The following is an 18,379-nucleotide window of genomic DNA, read 5'->3' as shown; positions in this document are numbered from 1 at the left end:
CTCACATAAAAGAATCTCTATACTATGACATAGAGGATTCTATATTTTCTTTTGTGTTCTCTTCTTTTTCATGAGCAGGAACAAGGATAAGAACATTCTTGTTGAAGCTGATCCTGAACCTGAAAGGACTCTGAAGAGGAAGCTAAGGGAAGCTAAAGCACAACTCTCTGGAGAAAATCTGACAGAAATTTTTGAAAAAGAAGGAGACATGGCCGAAAATAATAACAATGCAAGGAAGATGCTTGGTGACTTTACTATACCAAATTCCAATTTACATGGAAGAAGTATCTCAATCCCTGCCATTGGAGCAAACAATTTTGAGCTAAAGCCTCAATTAGTTTCTCTGATGCAACAGAACTGCAAGTTTCATGGACTTCCATCAGAAGATCCTTTTCAGTTCTTAACTGAATTCTTGCAGATCTGTGATACTGTTAAGACCAATGGGGTTGACTCCGAGGTCTATAGGCTTATGCTTTTCCCATTTGCTGTAAGAGACAGAGCTAGAATATGGTTGGACTCTCAACCTAAAGATAGCCTGAACTCTTGGGATAAGCTGGTCACGGCTTTCTTAGCCAAGTTCTTTCCTCCCCAAAAGCTTAGCAAGCTTAGAGTGGATGTTCAAACCTTCAAACAGAAAGAAGGTGAATCCCTCTATGAAGCTTGGGAGAGATATAAGCAACTGACCAAAAAGTGTCCTTCTGACATGCTTTCAGAATGGACCATCCTGGATATATTCTATGATGGTCTGTCTGAATTATCTAAGATGTCATTGGACCATTCTGTAGGTGGATCCATTCACCTAAAGAAAATGCCTGCAGAAGCTCAAGAACTCATTGACATGGTTGAAAATAACCAGTTCATGTACACTTCTGAAAGGAATCCTGTGAGTAATGGGACGCCTCAAAGGAAGGGAGTTCTTGAAATTGATACTCTGAATGCCATATTGGCTCAGAACAAAATATTGACTCAGCAAGTCAATATAATTTCTCAGAGTCTGAATGGATTGCAAGTTGCATCCAACAGTACTCAAGAGGCATCTTCTGAAGAAGAAGCTTATGATCCTGAGAACCCTGCAATAGCAGAGGTGAATTACATGGGTGAACCCTATGAAAACACCTATAATCCCTCATGGAGAAATCATCCAAATTTCTCATGGAAGGATCAACAAAAGCCTCAACAAGGCTTTAATAATGGTGGAAGAAATAGGTTTAGCAATAGCAAGCCTTTTCCATCATCCACTCAGCAACAGACAGAGAATTCTGAGTAGAATCCATCTAGCTTAGCAAATATAGTCTCTGATCTATCTAAGGCCACTTTAAGTTTCATGAATGAAACAAGGTCCTCCATTAGAAATTTGGAGGCACATGATGCATGGAAACTTGTCTCTCAACAAATTTCCTTCAGCAAGTATACCAAATTGTCGTCAAGTAATAGCTCACAATAGAGTGAGGTCGAATCCCACAGGGATTGATTGGTCAAGCAACTTTAATTGGAGGAATGTTCTAGTTGAGCTAAGCAGAAATTGGGTTGAGAATTGCAGGAAATTAAATGGCGGAAAAGTAAATTACAAAAAATAAATAACGAAAGGTAAATTGCAGAATTTTAAATGGGGAAGGGGAGTTTAGCATGAAAGTAAATAGCAGAAAGTAAAGAGAATGGGTAAGATCAGAAATGGGGAGTTCATTGGGCTTAGGAGATGTTGCATTCTCCGGATAAAGTTCATTTTCATCTCTTCCTCAATCAATGCATTCATTGATCTCCTTGGCAATCTTAAGTGATTGAATTCCAATTCCTTGGTAATTCAATCTCTCAAATCAGATCAATAGCCAATTCCTTGGTCTAATTGCTCATGAGAAGAGATGAAGTGTGGTCACTGATTATACCACATGTATTTCCAAATCAAAGTATTGGGAGAATTATATGTCACCATATCCGCCCAAACCCCAATTTGGTCCAACATGAGAAAGCAATTTTAGCATGATCTCTTCATTCCTCTTCCAAGGTTCAGAAGAGATCCAAGTATGAATAGCTTCTTTTCCAAGATAACTACTCAATTGGATGAAGATTGAAAGCTTTCTAGTAAAATCAAGAGAAAAAAGAGAAGAAGGATAATGAAAACTATTATTGATCTATCAAATTACAACAGAGCTCCCTAACCCAATGAAAGGGGTTTAGTTGTTCATAGCTCTGGGAAATGAAAGCAGAGATGGAGAGTACATTCTGAAAGTTAAACTAGAAGTGCAGAGAAAGTAAAATACAGAGAGTAATTATAATAATGCCAAAAAGCTCCCCTCTAGTTCAAAGCTCTCCCTATTTATTCTATTCTTCTGATCTTCTAGTTGGCTCTTCAAGTCTTGGATATAGGCCTTTGGATCTTGAGTTGAAGCAGTTATCTTCTTCAGTGGGCTTAGCTTTACTTGCAGAGAGAAAGTGTGAAGTAGGCAGGGATTCTAGCTTAGGACGTTAGTGGCGTTAACGTTAAGTGAAAGTGTGGGTTCGAGAACGTTAGCGACAATCACCTTTTTTACTAACGTTCCTAACCCAAGGATGCTCCACGTTAACTTCAACGTTAGTGGCATCAATGTGACCACTAACGTTGCCTCTTGGTCCTTCGCACACGTTATTGGGACTTACTTTTTCCAATAACGTTGAGAATCCTCCTTTCTCCCTACGTTAGAGTTCACGTTAGTGTGGCTAACGTGACCTTTAACGTAGGCTTGCCACATCTTCGAGAATGTTAGTGACACTTACCTTTGTCACTAACGTTCCAAAATGCCCCTACTTCCCATATTAGAGTTCACGTTAACTAGGTTAACGTGGCTTCTAACGTGGTATTGCTAGCCATCTCCAACGATAGTGACAAAGGTGAGTGTCACTTACGTTGGCTCATTATCCCTTTTACAAACGTTAGCTTCCATGTTAATGTAGTTAACGTGGGAGTTAACGTGGCTCATAGTGGCTCATCCCAACGTTAGTGACAAAGGTGAGTGTCACTAACGTTGGCAATTCTTTGCTCCCTCCACGTTAGAGTCCACGTTAACTGAGTTAACGTGGCTCTTAACGTGGCCAATATGAGCTTGGTCCAACGTTAGTGACAAAGGTGAGTGTCACTAACGTTGGCTTCATTTTCTTCTTCCACATTAACTACCACGTTAATGTAGTTAACGTGGCAATTAACGTGGGCTATGATGGCTTCGAGGACGTTATTGGCGATTACTTTTCTCATTAACGTTGCAAGCTAGCTCCCCTTCCACGTTAGAGGTCACGTTAGTTAGACTAACGTGGCTGCTAACGTGGTTCTTCCTTGCTTCCTTTGTCCTGAAATCAAGCAATAAAGTGCATCAAAGTTCTAGTCCAAGTTATGAGACATACATCATCCAATTTGTCATTCAATTCATGCATAATTCTCATGAATTCATATAAAATTCACAATGTTAGCTTGAATCAATATGTAAGTGAAATTTTACCCAAAACTTGCTTATTTCCTAAGAAAGTGCATGAAACTACCCTAAAACCATAAAGAAAAGGTCAGTGAAACTGGCCAAAATGCCCTGGCATCACAACACCAAACTTAAAGCTTGCTTGTCCCTAAGCAAGTACTGGAACAAGAGAATGATGAATGAAATGACAAGAGGAATGAATCATTATTGTGGAAGTCATGTTCTTGGTTTTATGGGGTTTCATGCATAGCAACTTAGGTTCATTCCTTTACTGGCTATCAGACCTTTATCATGCCTTGGAATACTCACTTGATTGCACCCTTTGAGACTTTTATTTATTGATCCCTTTGTCTTTCCAAGGTTTATTTCTTCCTTAGGCTAAGTGTTCTGTGAGGGGGCGACTCTTTAAGATAAGCTTTCAGCCAACACTCCCGAACCAGTTGGTTCAAGGTGCTAGGTGTTGAAACACCCCTAAGGACTTACTCCCTCAAGTCTTTCTCCCCCATACATGCACACCACAGGCACATGGTTTGTTATTTTCTTTCCTTGAGGTCTTGGTGTCTAGCACCTCTTTGAGTTACTAAATGTTCTGTAGCAAGGTTGCTCTTGATAGTGGATTTTCAGTTGATAATCCCGGGTTAGTTAACCCAAGTTACCAAGTGATGAAGCACTCCTAAGAACTTATTCATCCAAGCAGATCCTTGGTACAAGAGCACCACAGACACATCCCTCAATATTCAAGCCCTTGGTGCCTAGCCTTATTGTTTATTAACTTTTCTTTCTTTTTCAACCCTTATTGTTTTTTCCTTTTTCTTATTAGGATCTTATTATTTAGCCAGTCTCATGGGGTGTGTTTCAAGCATATGATTCAAGACAGATAGTTGCCTTCCCACCTTGTTGGTGAACCAACTTAGCTAAGTGATTACTACACCACAAATTTAAGGACCTACTCCACAACTTGAACATCACTCTGGTCTTTCATAACATCTCTTTTTATTGGACTTAAAAGGACAAGTATACAATAAATAAGATGAAAATGAAGGCAGGCAATTTGACTAGCAAGCATAGACCTAGGCAAAAGCAAACTTAAAGACAGAATTGAAAATTCCTAAGCTACGGAAGCATATTCTATTTCATACATGATTTTCCTTATTTAAAAAAAAGAACTTGAAAAAGAAAGATGGAACAATGAGGGAACTCCACCACCTTTTACTCTTGGGGGTGCTCATGCTCTCCTTCCTGTTTGTCCTCCTTGTGTTTTTCTTGAGTGCTTGCACTCCCACTTCCCTTGGTTTTTCCAATCAACTTCTTCCAGAAGCCAGCATCTTCCATCTTCTTTTTCAATGTTTCCTTCTGCTGTTTCACCTTCCTTTCCTCTTGTTCTGTGAGATCTTTTTGGATCTCATCATACCTAGGGATTGCAGAGTGTAGATTATGCATATGGCTAGACATATAGTTCAACTTGGCTTGAGTGTTTATGTTGAACTCCTCCCTATGTAGTTGCCGTCTTTCATTCAGTATGCTGAACTCATTGAATGCCTTCGTCTGAGCTAGCTGGCGTTGGTTGAGTTTTTGAAGGCGTTTATCTTGACGCTCTTGCCTTTCAGTCACTTGATTGATGGCTTGAGTGAGCTAGGAATAATGTTCCATTTGCTATTTCAGCCACTCCCCTTGTTGATTCATCCAATTAGAAAGGAGTTCTTCTTGACGATCCATCCTTTGGGCTTGAACGTGCAGTTGTTGTTCTTGTCCCTCCATATAACTTCTCGCTAGCTCCTCAATGGCTCCGTGAATGTGATTCAAGTTGATGTTAGTTGGATCATACACTGCAAGAAAAACACCCATTCAGGTACACTTGAAAAGTGTACCCAAAAGTAAAAAAAAGTGATGCCTTAGGCTACGGCTACGCTTTTTGGGCTACGGCTATGCTTTTTGGGGTGATTCCTATTCGGCCGTTGTCTATTCTCAAAGGCTACGCTTTTCTGCACCAAGGGCTACGCTTTTGACGTTTAGGAATAGGGTACGTTTTTCAAGTGATGCTGTCCAGGACCAAAGGCTACGCTTTTCAGCTTCCATTTTTGCCAGAATAGGCTACGGTTTTCAACGCTACTGCATCACCTGTAAAGCGTAGCCACATTGTATACCATGGCTACTTTTTATAAGTGTAGCCTTAGGTCCCACTTTTTTTTTTGTATACTATAGCTACTCTATATAAGTGTAGCCTTAGGTCCTTCATTGTTTTTTTTTAATTTTCTATATATATATATATATATATATATATATATATATATATATATATAATATTCTAATAATTTTTTGTACAACATAATATTTAATAATAAGATTATATATATAATTATGTATTTTTAATTAAATAAATTAAATATTATAAAATAAAAATAAATACACAATTATACTAAACTAAAAATTATTCTAGCAAAACACAGCAAATACATTCTAAAGATTCACAAGCACTGTGTAATGTTACAATATATTAGTACATAAAATAATGGATCCAACTATCCAATTGAACAATCATTCAACAATAGAGTAAAAAAAATGAAACATGTCTAAACTACTACTTTCCATGTATCAATGAATATAAAGAGGATTACAAATTAAATCTATTATTAAAATAAATAAAAGAAAAGAGAATAAACAAAGACCTTAGTGCCCTGGGTACCAAGTCCCTGAGTTGTGTGCCCGAAAATCATTTGAATGTACCCCACAAAGAAAGAGAATTTTTTTTGTTGGAGCCACTTATGTTGCCTCCTAGTGCCTTCGTAAAGTGTTGAATAAATTTAGGGTGCCCTTCATAAGTGGTGGCAGTAATGAGATTACCATCGTTTGCTGCCATGGTGTCTGATTCAACCCAATGAGTACCGGAGGCAACCAATGCCGGTTTAACAGGAGGAAAAGCAGTGCACTTGCGATCTTTAGCTACACCTGCAGCCGCCAGAATCAACTGTCCAAAGAGAATTCTGGAGGTGATTCCTAATTCCTCGTGCCAAGAATTCATTCTAAACAAACATGGTCTCATAAAGGACATGGCCTGTCTCATTATCACACATGTTTCTTTGAAGACTACACATAATGTGATATGAGTAGCTGAAAAAGAAATAAATTGATATAAATTGATAACAATTTAAGTGTCATCAAACTGAAAATCTGAGCCTAAAAATATAAACATTTTAACCTAATAAAACTGTCACATGGAAATAAATTGATAACAATTTAAAATATAAGATTATAAGCAAATAAACTGAAAATCTGAGCCTAAAAATATAAACATTTTAACCTAGCAACTAAGAATAGTGACATAAGTTTGAATTAAATGCTGTTTTGAAGATTAAATGATACCTAATTCCATGTCCTGGTCCACAAAAAATTCAGCTCTGGGTTGTAAACCAGTTTTTTCTTCATTTGTTCAGATTCTTCAACTGTGGTAGTGTTTAGCTTTATCCCAAGTTCAGCTGCAGTTGTCACAATCTCCATGGGAAACAATAACCTGTTTATAGATCAGTCAACTACAAAACTTCATTTAATATCAGCTCAAACCTTGACAATTATTTCCATCATAAGGTACAAAATTCTTCTTGCTTATTTTCATACAAAAATAAAAATAGCAATAATCAACATCATTATCATGCAGGAAAAAGTTGATAGCATTATTTGGTAAGCTTCTCCCTTGGAGTTCATGGGCTTGATACCTTAAACCATATTAAATCTGTAGCCCCACCATGCTTGATCAGGTTAGGAGAAGCTATGAATACATTTTAGTCTATTGGCAATCCCTCAATCTCACAAACTTTGATCTTCTACATGTAAAACACTAATATGTATTATGCAAGTCACTCAAGAAGAATAAACCACGGAATCAAAAAGAAACTATTTCCTAAGTGTGCATTATTTGACTGCCTATGCAATTGGGTAGGGAAAAAAATCATATATATTCTTAATATATTTCAAGAGTCCATATAGTTGAACCAATTAAATGCTAACTAAACCATGCATATCCAAAGAATTCAACGCCCATTTGCATGCAGGTATAGCATATATAGATAAAGGTACAAAATGAATTACCCTTTAACTTAATCCAAATGGAAGCATGCATTTCGCATCACAGTTAGTCTGTAATGGTAAAGTTTAGTACTTGCCGTCCAAACATGAATATAAAGATGAAGAGAAGCTCTTGAGTTACCCTGAAATACCACATGAAGAGAAGCTCTTTAGCAGAAGCTACACTTACTAATAGTTTCTCCTCTTTTCCGATTAAATGTCACTAAGAGAAAATGAAAGTCTGCTGCGCGAATCAGTATAATGCTAAAACCCCCAATTCCTATTAGTGGTATATCCAGTAGCTAACACCCCCACAACACAGTAGAAATTAGAACTATATGAACTTCTAAATTTACTAGCAAACATGTTGATTAGCAAAATCTCACAGCACTGAATACAAGTAGGACCGGCAATTTACTGCACTGAACACAAGTATCGAAATCTCCACCAGTGCACATAACACATAATTCAAGAATACATCAAGTTACACAAGTAAATTGAAGCAAAAGGTTTAAAAAATTGAAGACAAATTAAGGAATAAAACTTCATAAATTAGTGCATCAATCAGAAACTTTTTCACCTCCAAATTTTGAGAAATACAGTGCTGCTTACCTTTGGAATGGTCTGTCGGATTACATATTCCATGGCAACACAAATTAAAATCCTCCAAGTGATCTTGCACTACCTATTGAAGACTAATAATAAGAATTGAAAGTATTTCAAAACTCAAATGTCCCTGTACTGTTTTGGATTCCATTAATACAAATTACATAACAAGAACAGGAACTCTATAGCACAAATTCAATCGTACACAATAGAAGAACAAAAAAGCTTTGCCCCTAATGCAATAATAAAACCAGAGAGAATACAGAGCAAAGCATACAAATAAATTGAAATTAAACAAGAATACCAATAAATTGTTAGGACCATCAGCCATCCACGGACGACAAATTGCCTCAATTTTAGAAATGAACCTACAAAATAAATTTATTAAGTAACATAAAAGAATAATGTTATCATGACAGTAGAGTAGCATCATTTCAACACAAAGAACCATTTCTCTTACAGTAATGCTATAAAGTGTCCTTGTAATTGAGATTTCATGCAAATTTGAACGAAGAGGGCTCAAAAAATAAACAAACCTTTCCCATGAAGAAGCTATAGTGAAATCATCAAAATGCTCAAACTGCATTGACATTTGAAGGAGGTAGCAAAATTAGCACTACCCCTAATACCATCATCACACACAATAAGGAATCCACCAATTAATTAAGAAATAAGAATTTTGATTCAGTGGTGAAAGGGCTATAAAAAGCTCACCTTATCGAAATTATCAACGTGAACAGAACCAGGAGAACTTGTTTGATTACTTACTTTAACTGAGATAAAAGTTGAATCTGAATTATATATCAGCAGAAAAACCACAAGAGGAGGACAGGTCAGAAAAGTCTATACTTGTTAACAATAATTTAGAAACAAGTTAATCAGATTTATATTTTGTAACTCATAAACATAGATATCTAACTGATTTGGATATCTATGTGCATTGTGTATTGTGTATTGTGTATTGTGTCTCTATCAGTGCAAATATTTCCTTTACTTAGTAGCTAAATACTAGTTAGTTTTGAACTGACATACTGCAAAAACAGCAGCTATTGCATAAACTAGTGCCCCAATGAATGAGGCTGGTACCATGACCTGACAGGATAAGTTAGCTGCTTTTGATCTCTATTAATCTTGCCAAGTCCTTGATAAATTGTTTAGAATTTGATGCTTAATCTCTCCCTTTAACAAAAGAGGAACATTATTCTTGAAAATCTTACAAAAGAAATGAAACAATCACATCCTACAATAAGTAGGAAGGGGAAAAAAGTGGGAAGGAGGATCAGAAAAAATTTAAGTTAAATGCAAAAATTGTTTAAAGGAAATATTTAAATAGCACATTTTGATATCAGCATATAGTTATCCTACTCTTTAGTCCAATCAATGATTATCACACATATCATAACCAAAGTGGGATATTACTCACTATACAAGTAAATTAATTTAGCAGATCAACGTTGCAATCAAATCAAATTCTATTTGAATGCACGTCTTCAACCATTTATTTGCAGCTTAGCAGCTATCGAATGTAGAAATTAAATAAGGAAACACAAAATTATTATGTCATACCTTTCAATACATATATATATATATATATATATATATAACTGGGATTAGTTTACGACATCAAACACAAAAATCAACCCAAACTCCAACAGCAACGAAATTCAGAAACCAAAGCTATAAGATAAGATACCAATACACCAAAAACACTAGAAAAACTTGAAATGTTGAAGCTGCTTGTTTTATTCCATGTTTCCATGTCTTAGTTTAATTTTGATCCGTAAAAATCAGTTTGGTGTTAGCAACAACCACTTTTAACATTTATTACGTTAAATCACTGGCACTGAATTATACAAATATTTTATAAAATCATACAAGCATCTCTAATAAAATATTTTTAGAGTATTAATTTTGATATTTTTTAAAAGATAAATTAATTTATAATTAAAATTTACATTAGAATTAATTTATGAAATGAAATTAGTCTCATATGAGAAATATCGTATTATCTTAAATTTGAGCAGGTGGTCTCAGATAGCACAAAATTTGCTAGGAAGAACTGAAAATGAGATAATGAACTACTGGCATCCATAGTTGAAACAGAGAGTGATGTCCAGTATGCTAAGGAAATGGAATCTCATGAACAAGTTCAGTATGCTACCTCAAGTTCAGAAACCATGGATTCTTCTCCAGCTTGCAATAAAGTAATCTGATAATCAAGTGCTGGCAATGGATTCTTCTCCGCCTTGGTCTTCCTCCTGGTCTTCAGAACATGCAGTAGTCTACACAAAAAGCAGAAACGTAGTCAATGAGGGTACGAGAGTTCACCCGCACCGCAACATATCCAAACCCCCAAATTGAAAACCCTTAAATCGGAATCCTAACCCTCTGAAATTTTAGAACCCTAAAAATAAATACCTTCACCACCACGATGGTGAGTGACAGGAGGACGATGCTGACGAGCAATGTGAGCAACTGAGCACGCATCGAAACGTATTTGGGGTTAGCGTCGAGTGGTTGGTGCTGACGATGCTGACAACCAAAGCTGACGATGCTGACTACCAATGCTGACGACTGATGGCTCTCGAGTGGGGACGAGGAGCGGTGAGTGTGGAAGAGGAGCTGTGGTTCTGGAGTGGCGACACCGATGGATCTCGAGTGGTAGGTACGACGACGGCGAAACGTATTTGGGTTGTGAGAGGCACGAAGTGGTGGTGGTGAGAGGCACGAAGTGGTTCTTCGATAACGACGAGATCAGAGTGTTGGTGGTGAGAGCTGAGAGGCACCAATTTGGCGTGTGCTGGTGTGAAGTATGGTTGAAAAGGAAAAAAAAAATACCAAGTCCCGCAGGGATTTGGGCTTACATAGATTAGGCAACAATTATGAAGCGCACCCAAAACTTAACAAACAGGTTACGTTTTAAAAGCGCTTCTTTTAATCAAAAAAGTGTATCTATAGCTTTTTAGATTCGACTACGCTTTATAAGTGATATTTAAAATATCTAAGGAGACGCTTTTGAAGTGATGCCTCAACAGTGTTTCCTTTTCTTTTATAAAAGGGCACCATGCAAAAAAGCGTAGCCTATTCTGAGAATAGGCTACGCTTTTCAAATGTAGCTTAAAAAAAGTGTGGCTGAATGGGTGTTTTTCTTGTAGTGATAGTACTCTTCTTGCTGATATTCTTCCTGTTGAGGTTCTTCTTGGTGAGGTTCTTCTTGTGGTGTTCTTCTCCCTAATTGAGGCCTTCTTTGTTGTTGGGCGGGTGTCACATACGTTATACGCTGGAGTGTAACCATCCTTCCAGGGTTTACCCAAGTTGGGTTGCTGTCCTCGAAGACTACCTTGGCTTTCGTACACAGCCTAAGGATGGTGCTGGGGAACCAAAGTCTAGCACCTGGATCATTCTTCTCGGCTGATTCTTGAATCCCCTCAGCTATAATTTCGTTCACATTAATGCTTCCACCCTTTACTAAGCAGTGTACCATAGTAGCTCGAGTTACGTTGACCTCAGAATTGTGTGCAGCTGGGAGGATAGATCTCCTCACAAGTTCAAACCATCCCTTGGATTCCGGGATGAGGTCTCCTCTCCTGATGAACCGAGGTCTTCTATCTGAATACCTTTCCCAGTCAGATCCTATAACACACATATCATTCACAATTTCTTCAAGTTCATCATTGTCGGGGCCATTACTTATTCTCACGTGATAACTGGGCTCATCAAAATTTGGTGATTTCAGCTGAAGAACCCATGTTATGGCATTGGTGCTGAAGTCCACCTCTGTTCCTCTCACGTAACTTTTGAAGGTGGGTGTAACAACCCCGGTTTTTGAGAACACGAAATCTTCTCTGAAAGTACGGATTTCTCCGGAAGATCAGTAATGGGAAAACCTTTGACATATCATCAAGTATCTCAATCCTCATTGTCATTATGTCATCTTTAAGTTAGAACCTTTTCCGAGACAAGCTCAATAACGCGGTCACGAAGAACTTGGTTTTTGAACCATATCGGTTAGAAATTTTAATTTGGTTTTTTGTAAATAGTCTCAGTTTGACGAACCAGACTCGATTTATGAGAGAAGAGAGATAATAGGATGATATTATCATTATATTAGTATTAGAAGCTTCTTGAATAATATTATAAGGTTACCTGGTCAGTTTTAGTTAAAAACAGAAAATCGGTTTAACCGGGTTTACGGTTTACTGGTGCAGCTTAGCACCAACACTCTCTGATGAATTTAGCAATGCTAAGGCCTCATTATACATGTACTATTCTCATAATAAATATGTTACTAGTGTCATTTATGCTAGTAGCTCAGAAAATAATTTTTAGAGATGTTTTTACGAGTGTTCCGATACACCTAGTTTTAGTAGTTGTACACCAGAGATATTTTAATATTATTTTAATCCACCTCCAAGCCAACCAATCACAACTCACCTTACACCCCCAAGATCTACAAGGCTGTCTCATTTCATCATTTTGGCCGAAAATAACAAGAGAGAAAAGAGAGAAACTTTCATGAACACTTAATCTTCAAAGCTTGATTTCTTCTGAACTAAAACTCAAATCAAAACTCCGATTTCACCAAAATGATCCTCTCTTCTTCCTCTACATAACCATGTAACTTATCAAGGATGGAAATAAGGTGAGATAGCTGTCTCCCTCCCATTTCAATTCGGTTTTCAAGGAAACATGCTTAAACATGTGTTTTCTTGATGTTCTTCCTTAGGAATCATGCTTAACTTCACTTGAGGGCCAAGAAACGTGAATTTCCAGAAAGTATAAGGTGATATATCTCTTCCTAATATACTGAGTGAGATTTGGTCAGTTGAGAGTTTTTGCATTTAAAGATGTTCTTGATGTGATTTAGGAGGAAAAAGTGCTTAAGGACCACCTGAAAGTTTAACCGAATTAGGAGCAGCAAAACCAGGTAGGGTGTCACAAAATTAATCTTGATTATTTGTGTTTGAGTTGTGTGAATGTTGTATTATTTGTCTGTGCTAAAAATTGGTTGCATATATGATTGATTCTTGGTGAAAATTTGGTGAAATTTTGATGAAATTTGATGAAATTCAAGCTTTAAAGTTCATGTTCTTGGGGCAGCTGGAAAAACGAAACCCTAAGCTTAAATTGAGGTTCAATTTGTGTTTAAACAATGTAGAAAATATGGGGTTTTAGTGGCTGCTAATTTATTATGAATTATAGTAAAAATCGGTTCCTGAAAAGACTGAAAAACGGGTAAAAACAGAGAAGGAATCTGAAGAATTTATGAAGAACATGAAGAACACTTTGAGTGTGATGAAGAACAATGAAGAACACCTTTTTGATTCATAAAAGGGCAAGGAAGTAATTAATTTGGTGTTTGGGGGGTTATTTAGTAATTTCAGAAAGTTAGGGTGGTAAAAGTAGAAATATTAAAAGTTACGGGTGGTAAAAAGTGAATTTTAAAGGTTAAAAGTAAAAGTAAGTTAATTTTCGAAAATTTAATGATAAAATAATAAAAAAATAATAAAATATTAAATAATAATATTTAATTAAAAATAATATTTTAATAAAAATAATAAAATAATGCAGAAAAGGCAGTTTTCTGTAAAAGTTTTAGAAAGACAACTTTAAGCACAGAATCTGATAATTACTTTCATAAAACACTTAGGGAGTGGTAAAAACATATTAGTGAGGCAAAGATAAATAAAAGATAAAAAGTTGAAGAAAAGATAAAAATCGAAGAAAAAGTCTGTAAAGTTTTAATGATAGAAAAACAGACAGAGACTAGTGAACGAAATAGGGCAACATAGTTAGTCCTGGAATTGCGAAAAGGTGATGCCAGGGTATTTTGGCCAGTTTCACTGACCTTTTCTTTACTGTTTTTAGGGTAGTTTCATGCATTTTCTTAGGAAATAAGCTAGTTTTGGGTAGATATTCACTTACATCTTGATTCAAGCATACATTGTGCATTTTACATGATTTCATGAGGATTTTGCATGAATTTAAGGACAAAATAGATGTTGCATTTCCCATGACTTGGACTAGAAATTTGATGCACTTTATTGCTTAATTTCAGGTCAAAGGAAGCAAAGAAGAACCACATTAGTGGCTACATTAGTTGCACTAACGTTAACACTAACGTGGAATGGGAGTAACTTGCAAAGTTAATAAGAAAAGTGATTGCCAATAACGCTCTTGAAGCCATCATTGCCCACGTTAAGAAATAGAGCCAACATTAGTGACACTTAACATTATCACTAACGTTGAACCAAGATCATGAGTGGCCACGTTAGAGTCCACGTTAACCTAGTTAACGTGGCCTCTAACGTTAAGAAGGAAGGGGGGAGCCAACGTTAGTGACACTCAACATTGTCACTAACGTTGGCCAAAGCACATTAAGCCACGTTAACTCCCACGTTAACCTAGTTAACATGGAAGGTAACGTGAAGGAACAAAGTGGTCGACAACGTTAGTGACACCCAACATTGTCACTAACGTTGGAAGAACACAAGCCCCCAATGAGCCACGTTGACTCCCACGATAACCTAGTTAACGTGGAAGCTAACGTGAAGAAAGAAGGTGATCGCCAACGTTAGTGACACCCAACATTGTCACTAACGTTGGAAGGAGCCACACATGCCACCATGAGCCACGTTAACTCCCACGTTAACTTAGTTAACGTGGAAGCTAACGTGGATAAGGGAAGGATGAGCCAACGTTAGTGACACTCAACTTTGTCACTAACGTTGGAGATGGCTAGCAAGGCCACGTTAGAAGCCACGTTAACCTAGTTAACGTGGACTCTAACGTGGAAAATAGGGGCAATTTGGAACGTTAGTGACAATGGTAAGTGTCACTAACGTTCTCGAAGGATGGCAAGCCTACGTTAAAAGAGCCACATTAACTAAGTTAACGTGGGCTCTAACGTAGGGAAGGGAGAGGCTTCTCAACGTTATTGGGAAAGTTGAGTCCCAACAACGTGTGCGAAGGACATAGTGGAAACGTTAGTGGCAACGTTTGTGCCACTAACGTTGAGGTTAACGTGGCCTTTAACTTTGTTGAGGAACGTTAGTAAAAAAAGGTGATTGTCACTAACGTTCTCGAACCCATATTTTCACTGAACGTTAACACCACTAACTTCCTGAGCCAAAGCCCCTGCCCACTTCATACTTTCTCTCTGCAAGTAAAAGCTAAGCCCAATGAAGAAGAGAACTGCTTCCAACTCAAGATCCAAAGGCCCAAGACTTGAAGAATCAACAAGAAGAACAGAAGAGTAGTATATATAGGAGTATCTTTGAAATATTTTAGGGAGTTGGAAATTATAGGGAGACTCTTAGCATAGAACTACTCTCTGTATTTACTTTCTCTGCACTTCTAAGTTTTCATCATGTATTCTCCATCTTTGTTTTCATTTTCCAGAGCTATGAACAACTAAACCCCTGTCATTGGGTTAGGGAGCTCTGTTGTAATTTGATGGATCAATACTAGTTTTCATTATTCTTCTTCTATCTTTTCTCTTAATTTTACTTGAAATTCGATCTTCATCCAATTGAGTAGTTATCTTGAAAAAGAAGCTATTCATACTTGGATCTCTTCTGAACCTTGAAAGAGGAATGAAGAGATCAAGCTAGAAATGCTTTCTCATGCTGGACCAAATTGGGTTTGAATGGATATGTGATTATAATCCTCTCAACACTTGGTTTGGGAAATGCATGTGGTATAATCAGTGACCATACTTCATCTCTTCTCATGAGCAATTGACCAAGGAATTGGCTATTGATCAAGATTTGAGAGATTGAATTACAAGAAATTGTAATTCAATCACTTAAGATTGCCAAGGAGATCAATGAGTGCATTGATTGAGGAAGAGATGAAAATGAAATTGATCCGGAGAATGCAACATCTCCTAAGCCCAATGAACTCCCCATTTCTGATCTTACCCATTCTCTTTAATTTCTGTTATTTACTTTAATGAGCAATTCCCCCATTCCCATTTACAATTCTGCAATTTACCTTCCGTCATTTACTTTCAGATCTATAATTCTAGCATTTACTTTCCTGTCAATTACCTTCCCGCCATTTTATTTTCTGCAATGCTCAACTCAAATTCTGGATTCGCTCAACTAGAACAGTCCTCTAATTAAAGTTGCTTGACCAATCAATCCTTGTGGGATTCAACCTCACTCTATTGTGAGTTTTTACTTGACGACAAATTCGGTACACTTGCCGAAGAGAATTTGTTGTGAGATAAGTTTTCCGTGCATCAAGTTTATGGCGCCGTTGCCGGGGATTGATTGTGCATCAACAATGATTAGATTGGAGGATAACTAGATTCAGCATTTTATTTTTGTTTGATTTAAATTTCTGTTTGAGTCATTTACTTTCCGTTTTAGATAACTTCTTCCCTTCCCCCTTACTTTTTCTTTGTTATTTACTATTCATCTCACTAACGCACTAACTGTTTGATATATTGCATCACTCATACTAACAGTAATTCTGACAGATATACTTTCTGCACCTATTCTCTTTGCTTGTACTTGTTGGTTGTATGACAGGGAGAAGAAGCGGGGCTTCAACTTCCTTTGATTCTGAACCTGGGAGAACCTTCCTTAGACTAAGGAAGGAGGCAAGAGAAAAACGTGTAGTTGGTGGTGAAGAAGAGGAGGAACACTTTGAGGAATACTTTGAACCAAACATGGAAGAAAACATGGAACACCATCATGAAGAAGAGGCTCACAACCATGGCAGAGGAGGTGGAGCCAATCATGCTGGGGAGGATAGAAGAGTTTTAGGCTCTTACATCAATCCAAACCCAGGGAACTGTTGAAGTAGCATTCAAAAGCCAACCATCCATGCCAACAATTTTGAACTGAAGCCAGAGCTCATCACCCTTGTTCAGAACAACTGTTCGTTCGGAAGGAGTGTCCAAGAGGACCCCAATCAACATCTAACCACCTTCCTGAGAATATGTGACACAGTGAAGTCTAATTGTGTTCATCCTGACGCCTATAGACTGCTCTTATTTCCATTCTCACTCAGGAATAAGGCAGCTAAGTGGCTGGAGTCTTTCCGAAGCGAGAGCTTGACAACTTGGGAAGACGTGGTGAAAAAATTCTTAGCAAGATTTTACCCTCCTCAACGAATCAATAGGCTGAGAGCTGAGGTCCAAACTTTCAGGCAACAAGATGGTGAGACTCTATATGAAGCATGGGAGAGGTTTAAAGACTTAACAAGGAGGTGCCCACCAGATATGTTCAACGAATGGGTGCAGCTGCACATTTTCTATAAAGGGCTCTCTTATGAGTCAAAGAAGGCCATAGACCATTCATCCGGAGGATCTTTAAACAAGAAGAAGACTATTGAGGAAGCCATAGATGTCATTGAAACAGTAGCAGAGAACGACTACTTCTATGCTTCCGAAAGAGGGAACACAAGAGGAGTAATGGAGCTAAACAATGTAGATGCTCTGCTGGCCCAAAACAAGCTCATTACCCAGCAGCTGGCTGACCTCACCAAGAAGATGGAGAGGAACCAAGTAGCAGCAGTCTCCACTTCATCAACAACCCAAGAAGGAGTGAATGAAGAAGCAGAGGGTAGTCAGGAGCAAGCCAACTACATTGGGAATTCACCTAGGCAAAACCATGATCCATACTCCAAGACCTACAACCCTGGATGGAGGAATCACCAAAACTTTGGGTGGAGAAATCAACAAGACCAAAGCCTTGATCAAAGATGCCCAAATCCAAACAATGCAGCCACCCAACACTTCACATCTAGACCATATCAACACCCCCATAACAACACCTCCCCACATTCATATCAAGGCCAGAATAACCCTACTCAGCCTGACCTATCATCATTTGATGAAAGAATCTCAAGGATTGAGAATCTACTTGAAGGCATAAGCAAAGAGATTCAAGATAGTAAAGCATTCCGAGAAGAGGTGATATCCAATATGTAGAATCAGGATGCTGCCATCAAGAAACTTGAGACACAAATTGGCTACTTATTCAAACAAATCCCCTGCCACAACCTTCGCAGCAAGACTAGCTCAACACAAAGGGAGGAGTGTCAGGCTATCACCCTTAGGAGTGGGAAGGAACTGAAGGAAACCCCCCAGAAACCACAAAAAGAGGACTCAACTAAAGAGGAAGAATAGCAGGACGAAGCTCAAGTTCCCACTTTAAATTTACAAAAAGGGGAAGGAGTGCTGAAGCCAGACACCCCAAGAGTCCCATACCCTCAGCAATTAAGGAAGAAAGGGGATGACAATCAGTTCTCGAGATTTCTGG

At 37.7% G+C, this 18,379-nt stretch overlaps 2 non-coding genes across 2 annotated transcripts; both read right to left on the bottom strand.

Moving 5' to 3' along the window:
- Positions 1 to 601: 601 nt before the first annotated feature.
- On the bottom strand, positions 602 to 709 carry LOC148580653 (small nucleolar RNA R71). The gene has a single exon (XR_015895686.1). It is a non-coding gene; the product is annotated as a small nucleolar RNA R71 (small nucleolar RNA).
- Positions 710 to 17,235: 16,526 nt separating this feature from the next.
- On the bottom strand, positions 17,236 to 17,342 carry LOC148580652 (small nucleolar RNA R71). Its single transcript, XR_015895673.1, has one exon. It is a non-coding gene; the product is annotated as a small nucleolar RNA R71 (small nucleolar RNA).
- Positions 17,343 to 18,379: the final 1,037 nt, after the last annotated feature.

Source organism: Arachis ipaensis, chromosome B10 (genome assembly GCF_059453495.1).
Source record: "Arachis ipaensis isolate K30076 ecotype BB chromosome B10, ASM5945349v1, whole genome shotgun sequence".
Lineage (NCBI taxonomy): Eukaryota > Viridiplantae > Streptophyta > Magnoliopsida > Fabales > Fabaceae > Arachis > Arachis ipaensis.
Note: the sequence above shows the minus strand (reverse complement) of the source record. Positions and strands in the feature narration are given on the sequence as shown.